The sequence below is a fragment of the Micromys minutus genome (assembly GCF_963924665.1).
Source record: "Micromys minutus genome assembly, chromosome: 3".
Classification (NCBI taxonomy): Eukaryota; Metazoa; Chordata; class Mammalia; order Rodentia; family Muridae; genus Micromys; species Micromys minutus.
Genome location: NC_137972.1, coordinates 59,325,576 through 59,338,031, shown reverse-complemented (window position 1 = coordinate 59,338,031; position 12,456 = coordinate 59,325,576).

Sequence of the window (12,456 nt, the reverse complement as noted above, 5' to 3'; positions counted from 1 at the left end):
GGTGTCTTTAGAGCCAGAAGGGACTCAGATCTCATGGATCTGAAGTTACAGATAGTTGTGAGGCTCTATATGGATGCTGGGAACTAATCCTGAGTCCTCTTTAAGAGCAGTCAATGTTCTTAACCATTTAGCTACTCAGCCCCTAAGCCAGACTTCCTAACTCCTGCTTCCCAACCCCAGTTCCTTCTTATCTTCCATCACCCTCTTAACTACTCAGGGACACAGTCTAAGAGCATCTGGGTTCTTCTTTTCTTTAAACTATTCCCAAACACTCTCCCCAAAAATTAACCAAGCACAGGCAGACTTCCAATATATCTTGAATTTATCTGTCCCTCCTAAACTCCAACATTAGATTGTCCAATGCACTGCTATTCCACATCTAGGCCTACCACCTCTACTTTTGCTGCCTTTAGATGAGTTTCTCCATGGAGCACCCTGAGCAATAACTTAGCACATAATGACACATGTTTGAAGTGGTCTCCACTGTGCTTAGAATTGACAGTATTACATCAATATTCCCAATCCAGGAAACACTTGGATTTAGCATTTCAGATTATTTCAGTAGTATAGTTAGTCAACTACTATTTTGTCTTGATTCTGGAAAGAATAAACACCTTATCAAGATATACAGGTTCAAATGTGTTTATTTATGTGTGTGTGTGTGTGTGTGTGTGTGTGTGTGCATGTGACTGTAGTTTTCCACAAAGGCCTGCATTCTATCGGGTTGTGGGCTGTTTGATGGGGGTCTACAGTAAGCATTCTTTTTTGTTTGTCTGTTTTTGCTTTTTGAGATAGGCTCTCTCTATGTAGCACTAACTTTCTTGGAACTCATTTTGTAGACCAGTATGGACTCAAACTCACAGAAATCTGCATGCCTTTGTCTCTTAGGTGCTGGAGTTGAAGCTGTGCACTAGTTCTGAGCACAAGTTCTAACATTTGCAAGTGGTAGGTCAAAGAGGAGAAATAAAGGCTTTATTGGCTCTTTTATGAGTATAGATGAATAGCAAAAACTAATGCTGCAAGAATTTAGAATTATTCATTACTCATTTGTATTAGAATTTTATGACTTGCCTAATGGTGATGATCTTAGCAGGTCAAGGCTCGATAAATTGATGGAGGAACTACTCTGCTATTTGATAAGCCCTCACGAATGTTTGTTAAGCAAGTTGGAAAACTCCCCTACCAAAACCTAAAAATATATTACCGAATTATCGGTAATAATGAATTATCACTAATAATGAATTATAGGTAATAATTACATGATGTCATTCGTCACGATATTGCTTTCTTCTTTGCCCTTTAGGCATTCTTCATACAAACAAATATAAGAAAGGAAGGAAGAGAGAAAGAAAGAAAGATTCGGCACAGGTGACTTTCTGGCTCACCAGTAAGTTTTACTGTCATGAATATATACATTATATGCACTAACTAAAAGCAAATTTTTCTTTAATGAACCAGAATGTACATCAGGATTCCATGGTCCTTTAGTAGCATCATCAAATTTGTAAACTATCACCCAGGGCACTGGAGTTACAGGTTGCCTATGAGGAAATAGTATGTTTTCAGGGGCTGGTGACATGGCCTTGCTGTTAAAAGGCCTGCTGCCAAGCCTGAGATTAAACCTCGGGGAAGAAAAGAAGTATGGTTTTGAAATACAAGTAAGTATCAGAGCTGTGCTGTAGTGATGTGTCTGTGCACTGTGTGAAGATGTGTCTCTGTCCTTTCTTGCCTGCCTAAGGTACCTTTTGATTGACAGAACAGTAAGGTGGCGCATCTGGACAGAGTGGAACTTCACTATGGACAAGAGAAAGGCATGGGAGATTCACCCCTGAGATAAGGAGAAAGTTGGGCATATGAAACTGAGGAGGGAGTCACCAGCCATGTGGCAGATTTAGATTAGTATAAACAGAATGATATAAGTTAGGAACTAGTTGGAGAGAAAGCCTAAACTAAAGCCAAAAACATTATAAATAAATATAAGCCTCTATGTCATTATTCAGAGCAAAGACAGGAATAGAAGGCCAACCTTTACCCTCCTGTTTAGAGCATATACCTGTACAGCAATGGAGACTGCAAGATTGATGCGGCTCTGGGTGATGTGAGGGACCAGCCTGTGCTGCTCCTGGCTGTGTATCCTACCCCGAGATTCTCTTAGCATGTTGTAAGATTCTTAATGCATACATTTTAAAAAACATTTTAAAGTTCTGCTTTTTTTGTAATAACACTGAGCTTCCAAAATATGTGCATCCTCGCCTACAGAACCAAGATGAGCAAGCATAACTCCCTCTCTCTTTCCCTGGTTCTTTACCTGCCATCCTGAACACTCTCACATGGCACAAGGGATGGAAAAAATGTAGTGGGACATTCTCATTTTTTATTAGATACTTTGGATTTACATTTGAGATGTTATCACTTTCCTCCACCCCACTCCCATCACCCCTCCCCCTCCATTTGCCTTCACAAAGGCGAACTCCCTCCTAATCACCCTAACCACCCCATTGCTTTGGCATTCCCTACACTGGGAAAACATGCCCTCCCTGGGCCAAAAGCCTCTTCCTACATTGATGCCAGACACTGGTATCTTCAGCTACATATGCAACTGGATCAATAGATCTTTCAATGTGTGCTCAAAGGTTGGTGTTCTAGTTCGTGGGAGTTTTGGAGGATATGGTTGATTGATAATGTTGTTCTTCCCATGAAGTTGCAACTCCTTTCAGCTCCTTCAGTTCTCTCTTTAGCACCCTCATTGGGGTCCCTGAGTTTAGTCCGATGGTTAGCTGCAAGCATGCTCAGCTGTATCTATATGACTCTAACATAGTTCCTGAGGAGGCATCTCTATCTGGTTCCTGTCAGTAAGTACTTGCTAGCATCAGCTATAGTGCTTGGATTTTGTGGCTGCGTATGCATGTGGTAGATCCCCGGGTGAGGTGACTTATGAATGATCTTTTTCTCAATCCCTGTTCCTCTATTTGACCTTGCATTTCCTTCTGTGAGTGTTTTGTTCTCCCTTCTAAGAAGGACTGAGGCATACCCATTTTGGCCTTCCTTCTTTTTGAGCTTCATAATGTCTGTGAATTGTTTCTCGGGTATTCCAAGCTTTCTGGGGCTAGTATCCACTCATCAGTGAGTACATACCATATGTGTTCTTTTGTGACTGGGTTTCCTCACTCAGGATGATATTCTCTAGTTACATCCATTTGCCTAAGAATTTCATAAAGTAATTGTTTCTAATAGCTAAGTAGTAAGCACTCCATTGTGTAAATATACCACACTTTCTATATCCATTCCTCTGTTGAAGGACTTCTGAGTTCTTTCCAGCTTCTGGCTATTATAAATAAGGCTGCTATAAACATGCTGGAGCATGTGTCCTTATTGTATGTTGGAGCATCTTTGGAGTATGTGACCAGAAGTGAAATTACTGGGTCTTCAGGTAGTACTATTTCCAACTTTCTGAAGAACCGCCAGACTGCTTTCCAGAGTGGTTGTACCAGCTTACAACCCCACCAACAGTGGAGGAGTGTTCCTCCTTCTCCACATCCTCGCCAGCATCTGCTGTCACCTGAGTTTTTGATCTTAGCTGTTCTGACTGGTATGAGGTGGAATCTCAGGGCTGTTTTGATCTGCATTTCCCTGATGACTAGGGATGTTAAGCATTTCCTTAGGAGCTTCTCAGACACTGGATATTCCTCAGTTGAGAATTTTTTGTTTAGCTCTTTGTTTTAATGGGATTGTTTGATTCTCTGGAGTCTAACTTCTTTAGTTCTTTGTATAATATTAGATACTAGCTCTCTATCAGATGCAGGATTGGTAAAGATTCTTTCCCAATCTGTTGGCTGCCATTTTGTCTTCTTGACTGTGTTCTTAGCCTTACAAAAACTTTGCAATTTCATGAGGTCCCATTTGTTGACTCTTGGTCTTACAGCACAAGCCATTGGTGTTCTGTTCAGGAAAATTTCCCCTGTGCCTATGTGTTCTAAGCTCTTACCCAGTTTCTCTTTTAATAGTTTCAGTGTGCCTGGTTTTATGTGTAGATCTTTGATCCACTTGCACTTGAGCTTTGTACCAGGAGATAAGAAAGGATCTATTTTCATTCTTCTGCATGCTGACCGCCAGTTGAACAAATACCATTTGTTGAAGATGCTGTCCTTTTTCCATTGAATGTTTTTAGTATGTCTAAGATCAAGTGACCATAGATGTGTGGATTTATTTCTGGGTCCTGAATTCTGTCCCATTGATCTACCTACCTATCTTTGTACCAATACCATGCCGTTTTTAAATCACAATTGTTTTGTAATATAGCTTGAGATCAGGGATGGTGATTTCTCCAGAAGTGTTTTTACTGTTGTGAATAGATTTTGCTATTCCAGGTTTTTTTTGTTATTCTAGATAAATTTCCAAATCTATGAAGAATTGAGTTGGAATTTTGATGGGGATTGCATTGAATCTGTAGATTGCTTTTGGTAAGATGGACAGTTTTACAATGTTGATCCTGCCAATCCATGAGCATGGGGGATCTTTTCATCTTCTGAGATCTTCTTCAATTTTCTTCTTCAGAGTCTTGAAGTTCTTGTCATACAGATCCTTCACTTGCTTGGTTAGGGTCACACCAAGATATTTTATATTATTTTTGAAGGGTGTCGTTTTCCTAATTTCTTTTTCGGCCTGTTTATCCTTTGGGTAAAGAAAGACTACTGATTTATTTAAGTTAATTTTATATCCAGCCACTTTACTGAAGTTGTTTATCAGCTGTAGGAGTTCTCTGGTGGAATTCTTGGGGTCACTTAAGTATACTATCATGTTATCAGCAAATAGTGATATTTTGACTTCTTTTTATCCAATGTGTATAACTTTGACTTCTTTTTGTTGTCTAATTGCTCTGGCCAGGACTTCCAGTACTATGTTGAATAGGTAGGGGGAGAATGGGCAGCCTTGTCGAGTCCCTGATTTTAGTGGGATTGCTTCAAGTTTCTCTCCATTTAGTTTGATGTTGGCTACTGGTTTTCTGTATATTGCTTTTACTATATTTAGGTCTGGGCCTTGGGTTCCTGATGTTTGGAGTGGGACATTTTAATGACCTTGCTTAGGTTCCAGATTCCTTTTCTCATGTTCCCAGTTCCTTAATAAACTGTATAAGACAAGCAAGAACACTTTATGGCAGTCTGGTAAATTATTTTTTCCTCCTTGGAACTGGAAGCCAGACTCAGCGCCCCATGCTAGCATTCTGCCAAGCAGCTATATTCCAACTACTATACATTTCTTTAAACCTGAGTTTTAAAATATTTCCAGAAACTGTCCCCATTATTTTCATGAGACATCCATATAGACAGTATGATTATACATGCATACATACTTGTCAAAGGGCCCATTTAAGGTGATCACACAGGATGCCAACCACTGAGGGAACAGAAAGCAGGGAAGAAACTTAAGGAACTAATCTGGGACCACACACACACACACACACACACACAGACACACACACACACACACACACACACACACACACACACACACACACACACGACAGTGTCCTTAGTCTTACAGAAACTTTGCAATCTCATGAGGTCCCATTTATTGATTCTTGATATTAGAGCATAAGCCATTGGTGTTCTGTCCAGGAAAATTTCCCCTGTGCCTATGTATTCTGAGCCCTTTCCTACTTTCTCTTCTAATGGTTTCAGTGTACCTGGTTTTATGTGTAGATCTTGCACTTGAGCTTTGTACAAGGAGATAAGAAAGGATCTATTTTCATTCTTCTGTATGCTGACTGTCAGCAACTTTCAATGTTATCCAACACTATCTGTACTGTAAATTTTATCCCCTGCAATATAAAATGTGTATGTGTGTGTGTCTGTTCATGCATGTGTGCACGCACATGTGCATGGATGCACATGTGCATGTATGTGAAGGGTTATTTTGTAGTCTTTTAAAAAATAATTGGATTTTCCTGTCATTTAAAATTAAACACATGCCAAGTCTTTAATCTCAGCACTTGGAAGACAGAGGCAGGTGGGTCTTGTGAGTTCAATGCCATCTTAGTCTACACAGTAAGCTCTTTCTTGTGACCCCCAGAGTGGAGGTTTTTTCCCATTTTCTTCTAGATTGCATCCATCACAAATTCACTGGGAAGGTGATGCTCGACCCGCCTCTGGTAGCACTCCAGAACCAGTCATTCTTTGGAACCCCAGAAGTCTCTTGGATTTTGCCACCTGATTTCCATAAGCAGGTGACCCCTTCTTTTACAAGCCAGAATCCTCTTTCTGTTCTCTGAACTGGACTTGAGGAAGAATGTATCTTCCCTCTTCCTTGCTTTCTAAGAAGGATTTTAAAATTTCTGTGCCCAAGGATACCGCTTTGCCCTGCCTAAATTTAAACCTCAAAAACCACAAGGGGTCTCAATCTGGTACTTTCAATTTCCAGATCCTTGCCATATTAGGTAACTCCCTAACTAGCCATCCCCTTTACAGTTCAGCTTCTCCCCCCGATCATGATCTTTCTATGGATTCTTCTCTTACCTCCCCCTTTGGCCACACAGGGAGCTGGATATCCCTCTTAAACCGAGTCCACCTACTCTTAAAGGTGGCCAGTGCCACTGACTCTTCCAATTGCACGCTCTGTCTGTCCACTAAGGTCTAGGACTCCTGGGTTGTCTCTGCTTCCACATCACTATGGCTCCACATCCCTCGGAAGCTTCATCTTTACATAATTCCCAGCCCGTTCCCAGGTCCTATACCCATAACGGAGCTCCCAAGAGGGTTCTGCTTTTCTCTGCTTTTTTACCATGCCCTACTCTTTTTGTAACCCCAGATGGGGAGCTATCATGCCTCGATAACTATCAACTGTACTGGTTCACAGGAAGTAGCCAATGAGAGAACACACTGACTCTGCCCCTTTTTAAAATATTCATTTTCAGGGTCAGGAATGAAGCGTTAATGACCTAAGAGTCGCAGGTAGACTCAGAACCCAGGCCTGGGGAATTGACCAATAACACGTGGGTGCTTTGGATCACTAATACCTGCCACTTCAAGACTACAGGAGAGCTCATGGGCAGACGCCCCCCACTAAAGTCCTCCCTTTGCTGTCCTATAAGACCCCAAGAGCCCCATGCACACGTAGAGGACTGTAGCCCTTCACTTGTTCTGATTGAACAACCCTTATTTCCACCCCATGTCTGTCAAGCCTCATCTTACAGGAATATTTTAAGTAGGCATCACTGTGTAAGCAGAAGTTCATTTTTAATGTTTAAAGCAGTCTATCCAAGAAGCAAGAGCTTTGTCCAATGGGAAAACAAAAAAAAAAAAAAAAAAAAAAACCTAAAAATTAATTATAAATGAATGTCAATCGAGTAAAGTGATGTTATGTTAAGAACTATTCAATACTTAAGAAAAAATTGCAGAAAAGTAATCATTAATTTTCCTCTCAGGGTATTAAATTAACAGTAAAAATTTCATAGCCTTTATTCATGTCTACAAGTGAGAAGGCAGGAGGAAGAATCCTTTGAAAGGTAAACAGTTCACAGGTCGTGACTCTTTCTAAAGGACTATCCACTAGTGGGCAAGCCAATTTCAAAAACTGAAAATAGATTTTTCATACAGTATATTCCGATTATATTTACCTGTCCACCAGTTCCTCCCAGAGTCTCCCTACCTCCTTACGTACCAAAGTCAACACCCATTCTTGCTCTCTCTCACTGGATAGCAAGCAGGCTTTTAAAAAAATAAGACAAAATAAAAACAGATAAGAATAGGACAAAACAAACAAACAAATAGAAAAACAAAGAGCCAAAGAAATAACATAAGGAATACACACAGATACACATACTGGCATTCACATAAATCCTCTAATAAAGAGGAAACCAGAACATATAAACAAAAGCCTTGTAACCAGGGAACAGAAAGCCCAAACAAAACATCGTTAGCCAAAGGGTCCGGTGCATCCTTCCTTGCTCCATGGATCATTTCTTTTGTTCTTTTCTAGGACCTCCTTCCACTATTGCACAGACCCCAACAGAGCTGCAACTACGTAATCCTAGACTTTCTCCACAAATGACAGAACGCGCTCCTTGCTTTGTTATGGTCCCAGTCTCTGAACAGCCCTCCTTGTCTGCCTCTTTGACGGCGTATGTAATGTGTATCTTGGCCACTAAGTGGCAGAAGAGAATCAGTTTTTAGAGGAAGGGGTACTACCATATCCAGAATGTTTTTATAGCGAGCAATTCTGAGTCTGAGAAAACGGGATGTATGAGATTTTTTTTTCGTCCCGAGGTTAGCAGCCAGCAGGACTCTGTCCAGCGCCTTCATGTGGAAGCTTGCCACGAACAGCCCTTGCTCCCGTGTCTGCCAGACATCACCTGGAGCAGGAGCGTGCTTGGAAATATAGAAATGAGAGCACTTCCAGGAAGACAAAAAACTCACTGAATAGTCTTTTAAAAGTGGTCAAAGATGAGCGGAGTTAATTACATCAACGTGACACAAATCTCTACAAACATCGAAGCTTAGAACCGACTTCACAGGAAAACTGTGGCTTTGCATGAGACAGAGGTATTCGAAATTGTTCATAAGAAACGACCAGATCAACCCATTATTGAAACACAAAGATCAAAGGAATGGAACAGAATAGAATATCCAGATACTAAACCCAGCCACTTCCCATCACCTGATTTCTGACAAAGATAAAAGAAAATACACATAGAAGGGAAAAACTGGATCTTCAGTGTATGGTTTTGAGGAACTTGATATGCAGATGAAAGGAACTAAAGCCTTAGCTCTCATTCTGTATAAAGAGCTACTCAGACTAATTAAAGGCCTCAATATAAGGCCAGAAACTCTACAATTCCTAAAGGTAAAAAAAGGAGAACATTTCAAAATATATGCATAAGCTAAGCCTTTTTGGGATACCTCATCTTTGACTCCTTGTCTGCTGAGGCAGTAGTCTGTGGTATCGCCTGAATTGAGTGCAGGCTTTACTAGATGGGATCTTATCATATAATCAGTTATAATTATCAATATAAGAAAAAAGTTCTATGAAGGGACAGCGGAGGCTTCCATATGCTCCTAGCTGGCTTCAAGGAGTCAGTTGTGCTGCTGTGGCCTGCCCTGTTTTTGTCTAACCTGGGCATCTCACACCCAGCCACAAGGTTCTTATCTGTCTTCCTCAGCACTGAAGATTCTGCTGGTTTAACCTTAATCTTCCTAGTAACTCCAGCTTCTGTTCTCCCTGTAGCATCTATTAGCAGCTTTCAGCTTTCATCCTGGGCCCCTTTCCTGTAATACAGGCAGATAGTTCCTGCCTCAGTATAACTACTCGGTGTCTGCTCCCAAGGACTCCTAGTCAACCTATTGGACAGGCTTTTGCATACCAATTTTGTTTTGCAGCAGAATTTACAACAACTAGGCTATGGAGACTGCCTAGGTATCCAACAAAAGAAGAACAGATAAAGGCAATGAGGCTCAAGTTGGTTATTTAATACAAGTGATCATTCTGAAAACACACATGCAAGTTCTACACACTGAGCAGGTTATACTAAAGGATATATATATATATATATATATATATATACACACACACACACACACACACACACACACACACACACACACACACGTGTGTGTGTGTGTGTGTGTGTGTGTGTATACATACATATATACATCTGACAACAATTAACAAAATAAGTGGTCTTGAATTTGAAGGAGAGCAAGGAGGGGTGTTTATGAGGGTTTGGAAGGGAGAATTATGCAATTATAATATCAAAAGCAAATGGACAAAGCTAGAGATAGCCCCATTGTGGAAACTAAACCAGTCTCAGAAAGATAAATATCATATGCTTTTGTTTTGTTTTTTAAAAAAAAATGTGTATGGGTGCTTTGTCTTCGAAGTGCTCCAAGTGTATGCCTGGTGCTAAAAGAAGACAAAAGAGGGCGTCGGAGCCCCTGAAACTGTAATTACAGATAACTGCTAGCCATTGTGTGGGTACTGGGAATTGCACTCTGGCCTTTTCAAGAGCAGCCAGTGCTCCTAACCTCTGAGACACATATTCAACATATTTATCATGTTTTACCCCCTATGTGACTACTAGATTTTGTAGAGCTATGTGAAAATGTGTATTTTATATGTCATTGAAGCAGAAGTTCAGAAGGATAAAGAGGAATAACAGGAGAGGTGGAAAAAGGGTTGTAATACTTTTTGTGGGGAGGATATGCCCAGCATATTGTACATGTATAAAAATTATATACAGAGCGATAACATTACAGCACATAGTAATAAATAAAATATCTAAAAACTTAACTATTTGGGAGTTGGAGGTGCAGCATCGGGAGTTGAAGATAAGCACCCTAACATTCATTTGTGCCCCAAAGCCAGACCCCAGCCCCGGCTACCTGAGGCCTATCTCCCTATTCCTGAAAATGTCTAATGTGTCACATTAGAATGTTTCAGACTACAGAAGTGTGTGTGTGTGTGTGTGTGTCAGTGTATGTGTGAGTATGTGAGTGTATATATGTGAGTGTGTGTGTGTGTGTGTGTGTGTGTGTGTGTGCGCGCGCAGAGGCCATGACAAACATTAGGCTAAACAACTTCAAATTGTGTTGGTTCTTTACTTTAAAATATTTGCTTAAGGGGTTGGGGATTTAGCTCAGTGGTAGAGCACTTGCCTAGCAAGCTCGAGGCCCTGGGTTTGGTCCTCAGCTCTGAAAAAAAAAAAAAAAAAAAAAAAAAAAAGAAAGAAAGAAAAAAAAATTTGCTTATTCACTCAAACCAACCTGTATGGATGAATTAAAAAACAGAACCTTGTAAATGTGGGAATTTGGACAATAATTTAAAATGGATTTCATATTACTTGGTGGGGGGAATATATCTAGGAGATAGGGGAGTAGGTTTCTGAGGCATGTCCTTGAGGGTCAGTCCTCTGAGGCTGTTGCCTTTCTTCCTCTCTGATTCTGAATCTCTCGTTCTGATTCTCTCCCTCCCCTCCCATTCCCTCCCTCTCCTCTCTTCTACCCCTCCCATTCCCTCCCTCTCCTCTCTTCTACCCCTCCCTTCCCCTCTCTCTCCTCCTCCTCCTCCCCTTCCTCTTTCTTCCTTCCCCCCTCCCTCTCTTCCCCCCTTCCTTCCCTCTTCCTCCTCTCCCCTCCCTTCCCCTCCCTCTTCCTTCTCTCCCCTCCCTTCCCTCTTACTTCCTTTCCATTCCTCTTTCTTCCTTCCCCCCTCCCTTCCCTCCTCTTCCCTCCCCCTCCCTCTTGCTTTGTGTGTACCCGCACTAGTTTGAGCCTCAGAACCCAAGACTAACATGATGTCATGCCCTTGTAACCCAGCACTGAAGCTATGGGGACAGACAGATCCCTGGAGCACACAGGTCACCTAGCCTAAACTAATTTCCAAATTATGATTCGACAATGATTCGTCGACTGAGTTGTGGCACTAGAGGTTGACCCCTGTGCTCAACATGTATGGCTGCACATGGTGCACCCACTTGCATATAAACAAAACACTCCATCTATCTCTGCAAGTAATGTTTACATAGGAAAAACTAAAAATATTTCTAAGACGGTGACTGAGGACAGGGCAAGCATAGTCCACCATGCCAAGCAGCCAGGAGTTCCCGAATGTCAGGGCTGTGGCGCTGTGTTAGAGATCACAGCTGGGACCTACAGATGTGGGAGCAGAGAAGGGACTGGAAAAGCACTGGTACTGTGCCTTTTCTGGGTGGCTCAGGGCCTACCCTCCCTGCATACTGTAGACTACACATTCGGCTTGCACACAGGTGAGAGCTCCACGAGATCTCAGCGGAACGTGTGCTGCGGGGTAGGGCAGGGAGTGAGCCGGGAGAAAGAGGAACCGGAAGTGTAGGAAGCACAGTATCCTGCACCCATCTGCAGTCTGCTCAGGGGCGGCTGGGGCCTGGGCTGCTGACACTTAGCTCTGTCCCTTGGCCTATCCTCCTGGCCTGTTGTCCTAGCTGCGGTAGCTGCCGACTGTGAGCAAGCGCGGGGCACAGAATCTCGTTCACATCTCTGAGACCAATTGTGACTTATACTTGTGTACGCAGTAATGTCAGATTTCTTTCCATTAGCTTCGGGTGTAGCTCACTGGTAGAGCGTCTAATCAATACCCTGAAGGCATTGACGTGGATGCCTAGCAAGAGAATGGTAAAGATCAGTGACAATGGTAAATCAAAGCAAGCCGGACAAGTAGCTTAGAAAGTATGCCAACCAGTGACACCGCACTGCTGCCCCTGCTAGCAAGTCATGGAGCAAGTTCCTCTTCTGAACTCCAAGGTATTACAGTTTGGGTGCACGCACACGCACGCGCACGCACACCCCTCCTTCCCACGGGGCTAAAGCATGCGTGACACTCTAGGCTCCACCCCAAGCACAGAAAATGAAGCTAAACAGAAATATGGAGAAATAAAACTAGAAAAGTAAAAAAAAAAAAAAGAAAAAACCCACAAAATCATTAATATAC